Below are 18,910 nucleotides of genomic sequence, written 5' to 3' on the forward strand. Positions count from 1 at the left end.
ATAATTTTTCACCTTAAACATGAAGATATATGTCAGAACACTTCAGTGACAAATAATTTGGTGTACTAAGGAATACGCTTGACAGCTAAACACCTCAGACCGCAAAGTTAACAGTAGGTTACGTATGTCTTACAGAAAATGTTCTACCAACCTGCTGAATCAAACCTATAGCATTACAGTACCACAAGTAGAACGAACTATCATCTTTCCCTTACTTTGCATGCTAGACAGATGTTTTAAATATTAACAGAAAATCCTGGAAAATATATTATTAGAAAGAATGAAGGTGAGCATTGAACATGTGGTTCTGGTGAAGCTTAGTCTACTTCTTCCGTGTGTGATGTGTCCTCATCTCCTTCCAGGGGTGGCATTTCATCAGTTACAGCAGAACTGGTATCATCTGTAGTAGAATCATCCTCATCAACACCTAGACCAAGCTTCGTCATCCTGTAGATCCTGTTAGCGTGTGTCTGGGGATCTTCCAGACTGAAGCCAGAAGACAGGAGTGCAGCTCATACATCACGTTGACCTGATCCTTCACAGACTTATCATTCTTATCAGCCTCTGCCTTTTGCCCAAAGGTTTTGTCAGGGTCTATCTCCAGGTGTTTCTTTGCTGCCATAATAGAGTTGCCTGTGAGGACTTGGGCTTTCATGATTCTCTCCATGTTTTGTGTCCATCCATATGTGCTATGGCACACAATACTCACTAGTGTGTTTCTTTGTTGCCATGTAACCCATCATTGAATTGTCTCTGAGGACTTGGGTTTTCATGATTCTTTCCATGTCTGGTGTCCACCCATATGTGCTGTGTCTCACAATAATCACCAATGGGCTCAACCATATAGATCCTTAAAGCCATGCACAAAGGCTGAGTTAGCAATTTGGTCCTTGGTCTCAGCTGTGATAAAATGGATGCCCTTCTCGTTTTCCTTTGTTCTGATACAGTAACCCTTGAGAGAAACCATCTCATCCCCAGAAGCAGATGTGTAGTATCGCCATGGCTTTGAAAGCTTCTTCTGATTTTGAGAGTGCTCATGAATTCTTAGCTCTAAATTTTTTTTTTTTGATAACTGCTCAGAAAGCCGTTTGTGCTTCTCTTTATCTTCTGCTAGTTCAGTAAATAGTTCTAAGTATTTCTGGATTAAATTCTTTCTGATAACTTCCAAAATTTTGCTTTGCTACAGCATTTCATGGAAAATATTTAGAGGGAGATCCTCAGAATCCACCACCCTTCTAATGAACTTCAGATAATCAGGGATTAACCCCCCACAGTTCTCCATCAAGTTCTCCAAACTTGATGTTCTTTTTCTTTCTGCTTTCAAACAGATCAAAGGGACCATATCTTGGGACAAAAAGAAGGGCTCAGAATTCCAATGGTCCTTCAGCAGAAAAGTTCTTTGCTGCCAAATATTCTTCCCAATTGTTGGATAAGCTACATCTCCACACAACATGTTCTCCTTTGCCCACTTCATCTTTCTCTTGAGTATTTCATGTCATCTCATGGACAAATGTCATTTGTATAAACATCCTATATTCCAAATACAATGGGACACCCATGAGAGTAGGGGGGCTTTTGCTTATTTTATTTGTTACTATACCTCTACTGCCACAAATAGTTCTCAGTGCCTACAAGGTGGTCTGGTCAGTAGCATGTGTTGCAATAATCAATCATGTATTTATAGATTCCTTCCACCCCCCACAAAAAATATATTAGTTAAAAAAATTCAATTGTTTCTTTGTCACTTTCCATTCAGATTTAAAGAAATAGAAGAAAATTAATTATTGTCATTTTTGAGCCCAATATTATACAAGAAGTGGCTGAAAAAACAGGCCACATATGATAATTAAACATATAGTGATTGAAATAAAATCAGCAGGCATGTAGAACATCCATTTATAATAGCAGGCAATGAACTTGAGGAGTGTTCCTAAGACAAAGGTCAAAAGCATAATGTAAAATATGTATAAGGCCATGAGGTATTTGGATGACAACCCCAAAAAGAAAACACCAATAAAGTTACAAATGCATGGATGATAAGGCAATAATCAGAAATATAATGGAATGAAACATTCCAGACCTGATAAAATAAATGAGATCATAAATTAATAGGTTAATGTCTTCCAAGAAATTTAATGAACAGAAATAAATGTTCAATAGAGGGTCATAAAAATTTAAATCTAAAGAGTTTTTTTTTTTAAATGAGTCCTAAAATTATCCACTGGAATAGTGATCACCTAAAGGACAAAAGAAGGCTGAAGATGTAATTCAGTGGGGGAGCACATGCTGAGCACACACAGTGCCATGGCTTTCAATCCTCAATGAGCCATTCACAGAAGTGAAGGTGGGGTGAGGAGAACATTGGTGAGGGTAAAAAGAAAAGAAAACCTTAGCTTAGAGTTTGTGACAATAGAGGTTGATATAGTAATTATAGAAAACAGCAAATCAATCCCTCTACCTCTTCTGGAATCACACACATACACATTCACTAAATAACATCATCATCTCATAAATATGTCATGACACCCATGTTCAGTATAGTACTGTCTTTGTTAGGGGTTCTATCACTGTGAAGAGACACCATGACCATGGCAACTTTTATAAAGGAAAACATTTAATTGAGGCTGGCTTATAGTTCAGGGGTTTAGTGTATTATTGTCCTGGTGGGGAGTGTGGTGGCATGCAGGCAGACATGGTACTGGAATGTTAGCTGAGAGTACAGCCTGATCCACAGGCAGCAGGAAGAATCAGTGAGCCACTAGACCTGGTTTGAGCATTTGAAATATCAAAGCCCAACCCCAAATGACATACTTCCTCCAACAAAGCCACACCTCTTACTAATGCCACTCCCTATAGGGCTGTGAAGGCCATTTTTATGTATAATTTTACTTACATTCTTTAATTACTACTCATATTTTCATATCCATCCGCCCATTCCTTCACCCTCCCATCCTCCCATGTTCCCCACCAACCCCCCTAACCCATCCCCAAACTCCTCCCCAGGGATAGTGAGGCCCTCCACAGAGGACCTTCAAAGTCCATCATATCATTCTGGGGAGGGCCTAGGCCCTCCTTGCTGTATCTGGGCTGCAATAGTATCCCTCCATAGGGAATGGTCTCCCAAAGTCCATTTGTGCTCTACAGATCAACACTGGCTCCACTGTTAGAGTTCCCATAGACTGCCTTGGCCTCCTAGCTGGCACCCACTTTCAGAGGGTCTGGTTCAGTCCAATGTTGGTTCCCCGGCTTTATGACTAGGGTCTCCATGCTCTAAGTAGGTCAGGTCAACTGTTTCTGTGGGTTTCTCTAGCACCATCTTGGCTCCTTTGTTCATCCCTCCTCCCTCTCCACAACTGGAGACCCAGAATGTGGTTCAGTGCTTAGCTGTGGGTAACTGTTTCTGCTTGGAACAGCTACTGGATGAAGGCTCTAGGAATGGTAACCAAGGTAGACACCAATCTCATTATAGGGGAAGGGCATCAATGGCATCCTGTCCACCACTGCCTGGATTCTTAGCTGGGGTCATTCCTGTGGATCCGCTAACATTTCCCCTGTGCCAGACCTCTCTCCAAACCTATACTGACTCCCTCTATCAAGGCATCTCTTTTCTTGCCCTCCTCTATTCCTCCCCTGTCTCAGTTCTCTTGTTCTCCTCCCCTCCCCTTCTTCCCTTCCCACCTCCTTTCTCTACACCCCCTCCCCTCATGCTCCCACTTTGCTCAGGGGTTCTTGTCTCCCTCTTCTTCTTCAAGGGACTATGCAATCTTCTCTTGGGGTGTGGAGGCCATTTTTATTCAAACCACCACAAGTATTATTCATGATTGTTAAGATATAGATACAACTATACATTCATCAATGGATAAATAAAGAACTGTTACCCAGGACATTACACTAAATAAGCTAGAAAAGAAAAAGAAAATATAATATAGGGCCACATAGGATGTCTTAAATGTCAAATATAGAGAGATAGAAAATCAAACAATGATTACCAAACAATAGTGCATGTAGAGGAAATGGGGAGATAAAGGCTAAAGGACTTTAAGTAGCAAATATGTAGAAACTAAATTGAAGAATGATGTATAAGATTACAGGTAATGATGGTGTGTGGTTTTGAGAATTTTTGCTAAATGAAAAGCAAATGGATTAAAAAATACTAATAATCTTTTCTCAGGGGTTCTTGTCCCCCTCCCCTTCTTTGGGGACCATGTGTTCTTCTCTTTGGGTCCTCTTTGTTTCCTAGTTTCTCTTGTGTGGATTGTAGGCTGGTAATCCTTTGCTCTATGTCTAATATACATATATGAGTGAATATATACCCTGCTTGTCTTTCTGTGATTAGGTTACCTCACTCAAGATGTTTTCTTCCAGTTCCATCCATTTGCATGTGAATTTCAAGATTTCATTGTTTTGTTTTTTTTTCTGCTGAGTACTACTCCACTGTGTAAACGTACCACATTTTCTCCATCCATTCTTTGTTTGAAGGGCAACTAGGTTGCTTCCAGGTTCTGACCATTACAAACAATGCTGCTATGGACATAGCTGAATATATGTCCTTGTTGTATGAATGGGCATTCTTTAGGTATATGCCCAAGAATGGAATTGCTGGATCTTGAGGTAGACTGATTCCCATTTTCCTGAGGAACCACCATACTGATTTCCAAAGTGGTCATACAAGTTTGCACTCCTAACAGCAATGGAGGAGTGTTCCTATTTCTCCACATCCTCTACAGCATAGACTGTAATTGGTATTTTTGGTTTTCGCCATTCTGGCCGGTGTAAGATGGTATCTCAGAGTTGTTTTGATTTGCATTTCCCTGATGGCTAAGAATGTTGAGCAATTTCTTAAGTGTCTTTCAGCCATTTTATATTCCACTATTGGAAATTCTCTATTTAGTTCTGCACCCCACATTTTAATTGGATTGCTTGGTGTTTTGGTGGCTAGCTTCTTGAGTTCATTGTATATTTTGGAAATCAGCTTTCTGTCAGATGTGTGGTTGGAAGTGGGAAGGGGAAAGGGGGAGAAGAAAAGGGGGAAGGAGAACAGGAAAGAACAGCCGGACTGAAACGGGAGGAATAGAGGAGGGCAAGAAAGGAGATGCCTTGATAGAGGGAGTCAGTATAGGTTAGGAGAGAGGTCTGGCACAGGGGAAAAGTTAGGGGATCCACAGGGATGATCCAAACTAAGATGGGCAGTGGTGGAGAGGCTGTCTTTGAAGCCCTTCCCCCATAATGAGATTGATGACTACCTTGTTTGCCATTTCTAGAGCCTTCTTCCAGTAGCTAATTGAAGCAGAAACAGGCACCCATGGCTAAACACTGAGCCATACTCCTGCAATCCAGTTATAGAAAGGGAGGAAGGATGAACAAAGGAGCCAAGACTGTGCTGGAGAAAACTGCAGAAACAGTTGCCCTAACCTAGTGAAAGCTTGGAGGCCCTAGTCATAAAGCTGGCGAACCAGCATTGGACTGAACCAAGCCCTCTGAAAGTGGGTGCCAGCTAGGAGGCCAGGGCAGTCTATGGGACCTCTAATAGTGGAGTCATTGTTTATCCCTAGAGCACAAATGGACTTCTGGGGCCCATTCCCTATGGAGGGATACTATTGCAGCCCAGATACAACAAGGAGGGCCTAGGCCCTCCCTGAATTTTGTGATGGACTTTGATGATCCCCGTTGAGGGACTCACTATCCTTGGCTAGTGGTAGGGGGATGGTTGGGGGGTGGGGGATGGGAGAGTGAGGGAATGGGGGAATAATATGTAAATAAGAGTGCTTCTAAAATAAAAAAAAATACTAATAATAATCTGCTGAGCAAGATATGCCCACTAGCGCAACAGTGGCAGGACTGTGGGTAGTGTAACAACATATCTCTTGATTGAATTTACCATCTTTATTTCAGATGGGAATTCAGTCCAGGTACTGTAAACATGGTCAAAACATGTGCCTATGGAAGTAATTAGCCCTAGGGGAGAAGCTATTGGATATCGTTTTGCTAAATGGGCATGTTGGCAAACTGCCTTCTAAATATGTATGTTTATATCCATGGATATATGATGCTCTCAACCTTGGTTAAAGAAGCTTATTATTTCCATGGGTAATGATTAATACAGAGATCCCTGGCTACCCAGAGTGTTGAGAATAAGTGACTGTGAGTTCTCAAACACAGATGGAACATCCAGGTCAACCACTCCACAAGGCTCAGGGGACACTGAGGAAGAGAAAGTAGAAACAGTGTAAAAGCTGGAAGACAGGGAGGAGCGCTGTGAAACGCTGGCCTCTGGACATGACATGACTGTTGCACACATCATGGCAGAGCTTCCGTGGCTATCTGCATGAGGCCTGAACAAGACCAAGCCAGTTAAAAATTCTATCATAGAGGTAAGGGCTCTCAAGGCCCTGTCTCTACTGAAGGGCTATTGACCGTTGATGGCTGCTGAGGGAGGGTTACTTTTCTCTTGAAGTGCGTGTGTGGGGGGGGGCATTGTTATGTTGCCCATGCCCTGGTGTATGACCCTATACCCTTCCATGTATGGGCAGTGGGTTATTATTAATTTTTTGACACATTAACCAATTTATTATAGGCCTGGCAGAGTAGAGAGACTGAGAGAGAAGAGGAACAGGGTTAATGGCTGACCGCCATGGCCGGTCGCCATAGAGAGGCAGGGAGAGCATAAGAGAAGTGGCAGAGAGAAGAAAAGAGGGACAGAGAGAGAGAGCAAAGAAGAAGCAGAGAGAGCTATTATTATTTTTAAGGAGGATATAATGTTAGGAAAGAAATGTGTTGGAGAATACATCAGAGGGACTTAGAAGGAGGGAGCAGGAGAAAGATATGACCAAAGTATGTTGTATACATGTGTGCAATTTTCAAAGAATAAAAAAATATATACGCTGACTTGAGCAAGTGGGAGCTCATGGACTCCAGACTGACAGCTGGGGAACCTGCATAAAACAGAACTAGGCCCTCTAAATATGAGTGACAGTTAGGGAGCTTGGTCAGTCCATGGGGCCTCTGGCAGTGGAACCACTATTAATCCCTAGTGCATGAAGTGGCTTTTTGGAGCCCATTCCCTATGGAGGGATACTCTCTCAGCCTATCAGCCTATATACTGGGGAGGGAGGGGCACTTGATCCTGCCACAAATGATGTGACATACTATGATGATCCCACACGAGAGATCTCACCCTCCCTGAGGAGTGGATGGGGGGATGGGGAGATGGTGGGAGGAGTAGGAGGGCTGGAGGGAGAAGGAACTAGGATTGGTATGTAAAATAAGATTGTTTTTATTTCAATTTAAAAATTAATAAAAAATATGGTCTTAAATTCTACTCTCAACATAAAGAAGCCCTCTTTGCAGTGAAGTGACAACTGCAGAAGCTCATATTTGACAAGGTATTGAAAATAAGTGATGGTTGAATGCTCAACCCCAAACAAGACATTCCCATTGCCTAAGGCTCAGGGAACTCTTCAAACTGAACTGTTAGCCACTCACGAATCCTGGGGAGGGGGCATTGTCTTCTGTTGTGTACACATGAGAAGGCTACCAGGTTTCAGTGAGTTTTCCAGACTCATGGCCACACAGATGACCCTGTTAAATTTAGGGTGTCACCCATCAGAACAAAGTCATGTGGCTGAGAATGAGATTGGGGATAGTTAACAAAGATATGTGGGAGGTAAGAAAGGGTGAGGTGAGAGGAATCAGTCAGTATACATTATATACATGTATGAAATTATCAAAGAACAAATATAAATAAAGAAAAGCTTAATAGATTTTAAAATTCTTAGTCTTGCCACTGAAGAAAAAAGTGATGACTCTGAAATGATGTATGTGTCAATTCCTTCCCCTACATTAGCTACTTTACTGTTTGTGTGTGTTTTCATATTATTTTATACACTTAAACACACACACTCACACAAACATTAAAAGTTAAATTTTAAATTAATAAGTAAAATTAAGCAAACTGGGAGGAAAACAGTTTTCTCTTCTATCTTTTCTGTATTGGTAATAAATAACGGGGCAGTTCATAGTATACAGGAGGGAGCAATTCATAATTCAAATATTTTGCAAATATTTCTCAGCCATTCATCATATGCCAGGACAACATATGTCAAATGACTGTACCTGCAAAGTAATAATATTATAAAAAATAACTAGAATTTTAAAAAGGCTTATAAATGTACCCAGTAGAGGATATATATATATATATATATATATTATGTGTGTGTGTGTGTGTGTGTGTGTGTGTGTGTGTGTGTGTGTGTATGTGTGTGTAATTCCACTCACTGTATAATCCAGGAAGCCAAGAAATTGACAAAGTCTTGAGTTCAAAATATGGGGGAACTTCACTAGAAAACAACAGTCAGTAGATGTTAAGACTGTACAACTACTTAGAAATAACAAAATAGATATATTGATCATTGTGAGAAAAATAGTATTCTCACAAATAAAATAATTTTAATTTTTATAATTAAAGAAACTAGCAAAGAATGAAAAATGTGCATGTATTGAAAGAGAGGGCATTTCTTTCAAAGTAATTGTAAAATTACATATTAAAACTATCAGAAGAATGATCAGCAGGGACAGGAGGGTTAACAGAAGCAGAAAAACAAAAAACTAAATTCCTTTTAAATGCTAATGCAGCACTGGTAGACTTTCAAATACTATCTGCTTTCAATGCATAAAATCTAGTAATTAACATATCAAGTTATATACAAGACAAGTGTGGAAAACCTGTAAAACTCATTGGGTCCACATTTAAGATTTAAATAGAGAAAAATGTCATGCTGGTGGGTCAGAATACTCAGTTTTCTAAAGAGTCTACTAGTTTTTCTTATAATGATCTTTGAATTCAAGAGAATTCAATGGAAATCTTGGAAGTATTTCTTACCAACTACAGCAAGCTGCATCTAAAGTGTATGTGGAAGGGTAAAGGCTAAGAACATGATGAAAAAATAGAGCGGCCTCGCAGTGGGCCACTGGGTGAACAGAAGATGGGAGCAGCCCCTGAGCATGGCCCAGTGGGCTTTGGAGACAAGAAGAGGAAGGGATTCGCCGATAGATGGCGCTGTTAGGGTTGTGCACATGGCAAGGAATATTGATTTCGTAGCCTCATCATAACCACCAACTACACACTACAAATGATGAGAAAGGTTAAGAACCTAAAATATGGTTTCAGGCAGGAAAAACTTTTTAAATAATATATGAAAGTGGCAACAGAATATATGGCTAACACATTTGAGAACTTCGGTGTTTGTTTTTTTAAAAAAGACATGAAGTTGGGACGGAAATCTGGTGGAGACACCAGGGAGAAGTTGGAGGAAAAAGATTGGCGGTGGATTCGATCAAAACATCCTGTCTATGCATATGGAATTCGCAAGCAAAAAGTTCTTTCTAAAAATAAATAAAATAAGTCTAGCAAAATATTGCTTAAGAATTAAATGTATATGGGGTTGGGGCTGAAGCTTGGTAGAGCACTTGCTTAGCAGGCGTGAGGCTCTCTGCTCAGTACCTGATACTGAGCAAAAAGGAAAGCTAATAAATGTGACAGAACTTTAAAACTAAATTGAATGGCAACGATAAGACCCAAAGAGTAATGCTGTCAACAAAGGAAGAATGGGACAGCTAACAGGTCATGGACTGGATGGGTAAAATTTTACTCCCAGTAAATTGAGATTACAATAATGCTGATTTATTTTATTACTTACATGTTTTTTTAAACATCTTTAAGTGCTACATGATAAAAATGTTTGAACAAAAGGCTATACATATTATTGACCATGACAAGCAGTGGTCAATAATACATATAATTGTGTGATAAAACTATTAGATCTACTGTAGACAAATTGTTGTCTCAACCATTCACAGAAGAAAAACACAGCAAGAAAATAAAAATGGAGAATAATTAATCTCACAATTAATATGCTGTTGCTGAGATAGTAGGTTGCTATAAATTAACATGCTTTTAGAAACCAGTGTCAACTACCATATGACTAAAAGTAGACATTCAAAATCTTATAGAACATATGCTACAACACCACTAAAGAGCAAATTATCAAAACATTTAAGCAATCTAAAAGTGTTCTTACATTTTAATCTTGATATCCAGCTTTTAATAAATCTTATTTTGTAGCTTATTCAGAACAGTAAAAATGTAATGTGCATATTTGACTGAAAAAATATACCCATCACATACCTCCCTAAAGGTAAGATTATCAGGTAACAAATCTGCTCACTGTAAAGAGAATGTACAACATAAATATATGAATATTATATATAACAAAGATATGGGGTTAAGCGTCTAGCCCAGCATATGAGAAGCTTACTTTTCCCTGTAGTATGCAACAGCAGCTGTGCCTAGAGGATAATTCATAGCAGTGACTGTGTGCAGATGTCACTTAGAATCAGGGGAACATTTTGAGAACTACAACAGGCAATTTCACATTGTATGTGAACATCACAGAATGTGCTCATCAAACTTAAATAACAGAGCCTAACATGTGCTGGGCTACCTGGGGTGGTCTACTTTTCCTGTGCTACAGACCTGGGTAGCTTGGGTAGCTACTCCACTGCATTAGGCAACTGTAATGCTGTGGTAAGTACTTGTACAACTAACATATTTAGACAAAAATTATACAGTAAAGATATGGTAGAAAAGACAAAAATTTACACCTGTTTAGGGCCTGTGCCTGAGCTTGCTGGATGGGGTCTGCTCTGGGTCAGTCAATGGAGAAGGAGGGAATGAGACAGCCCCCATATATGACTGGGCTCAGCTGTGGCCATCATAAATCCGGCATACTCAGGCTATAACATCTGCGGAAAATAATTTTCATTCTTTAATAAGAAATTAATCTTAGCTTATGTAAGATTACTTTTAACTTTACAAACTCATTAGATTTTTGAGCCCCATAATAATAGCTCAAAACATAAAACACTATATAGCTGTGCAAAAATTTTCTCTTTATATATGTGTCCTATAAACTTTCCTCTGCTTTAAAATCACGTATTTTGACTTTTCAAAAACCTTTGTTAAAAGCTAAGGCACAGAGACACATTGACTGCCCTGGATACATGTATTTGGTCAACTTGACACAAGCTAAGGTCATCTGGGAAGAGGAAACCTCAAGTGAAAACAAAGCTCCATCAGGCTGGTCTGTAGGTGCATCTGTGGAGTATTTTCTTCACTAATGATTGATGTGGTCAGTGTCACCCATAGACAGGTGGCCCTGAAGTGTGTAAGAAAGGTAACTGAGCAAGCCATGGAGAGCATCCCTCCAGGTCTCTGCTATAGTTCCTGCCTCCAGAATCCTGTGCCAAGCTCCTAACTTACTCCCTCAACATGAACTGTGATGTGGGAGTGTAAGCCAAATAAAGTCTTTCCTCCCCAAGTCCTAATGGTCATGCCTATGGCCTGCATACAGCAAAGATCAGCAATGCCATTGCAATCTGCCTTGGCAACATGTCCTACTGTGAGATCTTCAGGATCAATAGCATATTTAATACCATCAGCTCCAATTGATCCCCATATAAAGGACTGCCTGAAGCTGCTTAACAGTTAACTTTTTAATAATAAAGAAAAGGTAACTCTAAATCTCAATAAAAGTGTAACAGTAAATGCCTAAGCCAGTGAGACTGTCACTCATTATCAAGTGTTATGTGGAATGAGAAGTCTCTGTGTGTTATTTTGGCCACCCATGAGGCAATGGGGCTTGGGTGGATGGTGTAAAGATTTATTGTTACAATTATGTACTGTACTTGATGGTATTTGAATAATATTGTGTATATTTACACCAACCCCATTACAAATACAAGTGATATTTTATGCTGTGATATTATGACAGTTATGGCGTCACCACATGAAAGAAACTTTTCAGTAGCATTATGAAATCAGCAAAAAGATCGATGGTTAAAAAAAAAGCCAGGTGTGTTATAATCCCAGGACTGCAGAGGCTAAGGCCAGATGGGGATAAACAAGGAACTCAAGTCTGGCCTGGGAGTTACACCAAGATCCTGTTTCAAGGAAAAAGAAAAAAAAAAAGAAGGGAAGAGAAGGGGAAGGGAGGAGAGGGGATTGACAGGCTAAAATAAGGTAGGGGGGGAGAGGAGGGGAGGAGAGGGGAGGGGATGGGTGGGGAGAGGAGGGGAGGGGAGGGGGAGGGAGGATCAGTGGTTGCCAGAACCTGGGTTTGGGAGAAGGAATGAACAGACAGAGCACAGATGAATTTTAAAACCATAAAAATATTCTGGATGACTATTCATGCTAGGCACCTGTCACTGTACATTTCTAAGTCCACAGGCCACACAACACAAAGAGTGAAAGCCAGAATATGATATTGGGTTCTTAGTGATGATGCTGTGTTAGTGTGATTTCATCAACTTTGGCAGGTCCATCTTTCTGGGCTGAGATCCTGACAGCTGAGAGGCTGGGCATGCATTCTCTCAAGGGGACATATGGGAAATCTCGGTACCTGACCCTCCAGTTTGCTGTGAGCCTAAAGCTGCTATAAAATATAAAATACCATTTTAAAGGAAATACTAAACAGAAAAGAATACAAAGATGGATGTGTATCATGATAACATCAGATTCTTAAAAAGAAGCCTATGTAAAAAAAAAAAAATGAAATGAAATACATCAAAACCATCATGGGTTTGATGGACTAATGAGTAATTCTTTCTTTAATTTTCAGCATTTGAATATCTAATTTACATTTCTCTTATAATTTAATAGAGTGTATACACATGAAAAACTAATGCTAAAATATTAGGCATGCCAGGTAAGCTGCTACATACCTATAATCTCAGTTCTGGGAAGCAGAGTCTGGTGGATCCTAAGTTTGATGCCATCTTGAGCTATGTGTGGTTTCAATAAGAGCAGTCCATACTCGCCTATGTTTGAATACTTGATCCCAAATTGGTGAACTCTTTGGGAAGGATTAGGAGGTGTGGTCTTGTTGAAGGAGATATGTCACTGGGGGTAAGCTTTGAGGTTTCAAAAGCCCAGCCATTCCCACTTAGGTCTCTCTGCCTCATGCTGTGGATCAAGATGTAAGCTCTCTGTTACTGCTCTAGAGCCATGCCTGTCAGCATGCTGCCAGGCTTCCCACCATGATGGTTATGGACTCGCCCTCTGAAACTGTTCAGACACAAGTAAAAACTCTTCTATGAGTTGCCTTGATCGTGGCATCTTGTCATAGCAATAGAAAAGTAAGTAAGGAAAGTTATGTAGTAAGATCTTATTGCCAAAACAAACAAGTAAACAAAAACTAAAATAAAATATCTGGGTGAAGGGGTGGTGCATGCCTGCGATCTCAGCACTCAGGAGGTTAAAAGGGGGCGGGGCATAGCTTCAGTCTCAGTGATAAAAGGTAAAAGGGCGCTGTGCATAGTTGCAATTTCCATGATTAAGAGATAGGATGACCAACAACTCAAGGTCAGGCTTGGCTACATAGTGAGTTTAGACTAGGTCCAGGCTACATGAGACCCCCCCCCCTCTCTCTCTCTCTCTCTCTCTCTCTCTCTCTCTCTGTGTGTGTGTGTGTATGTGTGTGTGTGTGTGTTTGTGTGTGTGTGTGTGTATGTGTGTGTTTGTGTGTGTGTGTGTGTGTGTGTGTGTGTGTATTTTAGTCTCACCTTTTACAAACAAATTAGTCTCATTGGTCTCCAAACTCCTATAAACTTTACTCAGGTTGATATTGGAGAAGAACAAACATGAAGACAAAATTTAAAGGTAAATTTAAAACTATTTTGTAGTGGGGGAAATTGATAGGGAGATAGACACCATGAGGGGAGAAATGCCACATCACCATACTCTTCTCATGCCTAGTGGCTCATCTCTTCATCAGAAAAAGAGAGAACAACAACAACAACAAAAAGCCTGAAGCATAATTTTCAAGTTAAGAGATGTGAACAGGGCAGTGCATTTGGGAGGAGTTGGGGGGAGAATGTGAATATAATAAAAAAAAGTGTATGAAATCCTCAAAGAACTAGTTTTTTAAAGGTTGCATTAATTTGAACCTTTTATTTAAGGAAAGCAACATTTGAAACAGCAGGAAAGACAGACGGGGAGTTAGTGAATGAGTAGGTGAGGAGCTGGTGAATGAAAGGTGGAGCTGGTGAGCAGGTAGGCAGGAAGCCAGTAAATGAATATGTGGGATGCTAGTGAATGGGTAAGTGGGGAGATGAGGAGTAGACCCATTAGTACACAGCTGCTTGTAATGTTGGGTTTAGAGCTAGAGAACTATTTTGGGGAAAACCAATAGCATCCAATTTATAATAGATGTAACCACGTATTTCTAACATTAAAATGCTAAGTCAAAAGTTCAGTGAGTAAAGATGCCACGAATGTAGGAAAAAATAAGATTCAAGGCTGTGAGGCAAAGAAGCCACTCTAATCATTGGTGGGTGGACATTAATTATTCTATATCAATTGGTTTTGTGCTACTTGGAAGGGTGGAAACACTAGCTTACTTGCCATATTATATTTAATTATGTCTTCCCATAAATCTGATGCACGATTGCAATCATAAACTTGGGACATTTCATATGAATCAACAAACAATCACCCTCATAGTCATCTTTGAATGAAGAGAAATAAATGTACAATTGAAGATATAGCAGTCCTTCAATAATGTCAAGTCACCCAAACCTTATTGCTTCCTGTGTTGCAGCTGGCACCCATACCTCTAGCTCCCCACTTCCAGCCTTCCTGAAGAGCAAGTGCCTACCCAGGACTATTCTGAATAAGCAACATTATTTTATTGAAGAATGCAGCTTCCAGTCTGGCTGAATGGGATGGGGTGGGCAGCAGTACCAGGGTGCTAAGAGTAGGACAACAAGAGTCCACATGGGCAGAAGATACTGTAAACAGACAAGTGGTTTAGCAGAAGACAGGAGGAAGGGGCACCCTGGAGAGGAGCCATAGGAAGACAAGAACCTCTGTGAAAAGACTGCCATGAAGTACTGGGTATGAATGGGTCACTCCAAGCAGTGGGAATGACTGGATGAAGAGGATGTAATTCTCATAGGACCCAGGTCATGGACTAAATACAGAAATGCTCCTACATGTAGGAACAGGAATCAAGTTTTTAAGTAAACATAGCATATCTTCATGGTACATCAGTCAACCCAATGACAATAATGTTATATCTCATTGATTATACACATATTAAAGGAGAGAATACAAAATTTGCATTGATTTTTAAGGTGGAAACCACAAGGGTTCAAAGAAATTTTGATGGTCTCTTTTGTAACTATTTGGGTCCAGCCCCTCAAATTAGGACAGTTAGCCTGCATTCTCCTCCACCTTTAGGGATACTTAGATGTAAAACTAGGGAGACACTGCAAAGTTATCCAGGCTGCAATCAAATTTTTGTTCACCTTATCTCTCACTGTTGATAAATGTAATACCATTGCAAAAAATAGCTTGGACAATATTTTAAAAAATAAACAAAAACAGGAAAAAGGGGGCCTGGAAAGATGACTCCACGCTTAAAAGCAATACTTATGTGGTAGAGTATTTGAGTTTAGTTCCCGGTACCTGCATCAGATTGTTCTCAACTACCTGTTATTCCAGTTACCAGGTCTCTGACACCCTCTTATGTCCTCCAAAGGCAACTGTACCCATGTGTACACACTCACACAGAGACTTGCACACTTACACATAATTAAAAATAAAATGTTTGAAAGGGCAAAGGGTAGACAATGCATTATTTGAAAGAAAGCACAAGAAATGTAGACAATTGTTCGCTCATTAAGTACAAGTAAAACATTCCATGAGGAAAAGTAAAAAGTAATAAACCAGAATTGTATACAGAAATAGCATAGCCAAGTATAACATTTAGATGGGAGGTTTTCTTTTTTAAAAAGCTCATAAGAATTTTCAATTCTTATATAAAATATAATAGTCATCAAAGCTTAAACTTGCCAATCTACTCATTTTGCATTTGAATTTGAATATTTTTTAAAGTTAGCAAACTGCAAAGCTAGCATATCTAAGAATAAGAATTTCTTAGCAAGGATCTCTTAAAAAATCAACATGAAAAAAAATCAAATTCAAATTCATAATAGCCTTGAAACGCATAGATGCATTATACATTATTTTGCATAACGTTAAATATAACTAGAAGTGACTCATTCTAGACTTGCAAGAAATTTGAGAATGAACCAATAAATGTGCAAAAACAAATGAGAGCAGCTCAGAGCGGAGCCGCTAGCTGCATACATTACGACTCACGATGCTCTTTTTCTTAGGACAGACCAATGTGCCATTACTATTTAACTAATTTTAATATTTTATATAAATCTCTAATAAGATAATGTTTTCCATGTTCCCAAGGCCCAAAACTAACCAACAGATAATTAAATAATCAGAGAAGCAATGAAAACACTGCTGGCAAGAAACAGTAATAAAAACTGGGAAGAACTGTTCACAGAGATGCAAGAGGAGAGAAACTGTAGGAACCCAGACACATCATCAAGAAGCAAAACAGCACAGGGCCACTCCGGGAGAAACAGCATGCTTGGGGATAAGCACAAAGGCTGTCATGGTGAGCAGGGTGAACCCATTTTATTTCCAATTGACCCACAATAATAACTTAAGGTTAGCATCACGTTGGTCAGAATCTATGTTAAGAATGGGTGTGTGAACTAGCCCAGACCAAGATGGTTCATGGTGCCCCCTGACTTTGAGAAATCCTCTGGCCTGTACTGCAACCAGGTTGAGGATGAGGCCAACACCCATGATAGGGCAGCATCAAAGAAGAAGAGAAAAGCTAGATTTAAGATTCAGCACCAGACATTCTGAAATCATTCGCCTTGAATCATTATGTTTGGAAGCAGTGGGGGCACTGGCATGGCAGGGAAATGAGCACCGTCAGGGGAAAGAGGCATGGTGGAATATACTTGAACACTAATATCTCACTGGTGTTTCCACAGAACAGGACCAGGAGGAGTACATATTCAGCCACAGAAGCACACAACTTCCTTGTATAGGGGTACACAGCCACACTCTCATTCAGTGGGAGAGATGGTTCACAGCTCGGATCAAATTCCAGTGACTGTTGTAGGACCACTTTGGTGGACATGACCTGCAGCATGAAGCCAGGATTCTTGTCATCAGGCCTGAGGCTGCAGGATGCTGGCACAGGTTCAGAGTCAGCCTCTTACCAAAAACACCCAGATGCCTCTATCAGGGTGCAGCTAGACATTTAGGCCCACCTGGCTACCAGCAGGAGAATGACCTTCTCTTTGAAAGAGGCTCAGGCTGATTCTTGACAACTGCTTGTTTATTTGGGGTTCCACTGGCCTTATCTCATTCCTTTCTCCCTAGGAAATGAAAATGGCTGATGAAGCCTCCACCAGCCTTTGGTGAAGAATATGTGAAGGACATTGAAGGAAGCTGAATTAGTGAACCATTGTGTCACCCCCAGTCATATGTCTAAGTCAGTGGTTCTCAACACACCTAAAGCCATGACCCTTTAATACAGCTCCTCATGTTTTGGTGACCCCCAATCACAAACTTATTTTCATTGCTACTTCATAACTGTAATTTTTCTATTGGTATGAATCCTAATAAACATATCTTTGGAAGGGTTGTTTGATCCCCCACCCAAGGGACTGTGATCCACACATTGAGAAACCACTGGTCTAAACAAAGTCTCAAAGATGAAAGACTTGGTCCTACCAGCAGAGATATCCAATAAAACAAGTTGCCTCATTCACAAAAAGAAAGAATCGAGGCCAGAGCTTACTCTCATGAATTAAAATATATAGAGTACATTATTTCCTTGTTGAAGATAATTTGGATTTCTTTCTTATTTGTTGGAAAGGGGTTACTTGCCACAGCATTGGAGGCTGGGGAGCAACTTACAGGAGTCAAGTTTCCTTTCTCATTGTGTGGGTTCCAGGGAACAAAATTAGGTCACCAGACTTGGTAGCAAGAGTGTTTGCTGGCTGAGCCATGTTGCCAGCGCCAAATTTGAATTTCTATTATGTTCTTGTTACAAAGACAAAGATCAAATCCTGGCTTCAGCCCAATGGGACTAAGAGAAAAGTACTTGTGGTGATATATTATTTACAATTTGTTTACGCTTTCCTGAGGATTCAGAAAGCAAAGATAACCTCAAGCTATAGAGATCAGGCAGTGGTGGTACACATTAATCCCAGAAATCAAAATTAAGAGGTAGATGGATGTCTGTTAGTTCATGTGCACCATGGCTGCACAAGAGTGAAGAGTAACAGAGCTCATGCATTTGATCCCAGCACCTGGGATCACAATGCCTCTAACCCCAGCATTAGGGGATATATATATCAGGGTCTCAGAGCAGGCATTCATTCTCCAGCCACCCACATTGAGGATAGGAAGACATGGAAGTCTCAGGATTCTCCAGCCATGCTGAGGAGAGGCAACTTTTGAGGTTTGGTGGAGCCAGGAACACCTTTAAGTCTGATGTAGAGTGAAAGCTATTGCCCAGCTGCTTTGCTTTTCATATCTTCAGCTTGAAGTTTGAACCCCAATATCTGTCTATGGATCTTTCATTTTTCATGCTACAAGTACTTAAATTCTGAGTTTTTTCATTGATGATTGTGAGAATTTAATTCACTAACAAAGATAATGTTCACTGTTTCACATGTGGTCTATTACTCCAACAGGTGACACATACATCCTTAATGTCAGGGGTGGAAATCGACTCTATTTAAATCACTACACTCATTTGGAAATATTTTTATTCAAATTATTTGAATTTAAAAATAAAAGCAAGCTCCCATGATACCAGATAGGGATCCCTCCATTCTCCTCCCTAGAGGGTTTAAGACTGACTCTCCTTCCACTGGACCCAGGAAACTGCCAGACAAATGCTTCCCTTGGTCTTAACCTGAAAAAACTCTCTTCCCAGTGAACAACAGTTAAGTGTAGACTCGTGGC

General features: G+C 40.2%; 1 pseudogene; it reads right to left on the minus strand.

Moving 5' to 3' along the window:
• Positions 1-317: 317 nt before the first annotated feature.
• On the minus strand, positions 318-17,069 carry LOC113834618 (annotated as a pseudogene).
• Positions 17,070-18,910: the final 1,841 nt, after the last annotated feature.

The sequence above is a fragment of the Cricetulus griseus genome, chromosome 3, assembly GCF_003668045.3.
Source record: "Cricetulus griseus strain 17A/GY chromosome 3, alternate assembly CriGri-PICRH-1.0, whole genome shotgun sequence".
NCBI lineage: Eukaryota > Metazoa > Chordata > Mammalia > Rodentia > Cricetidae > Cricetulus > Cricetulus griseus.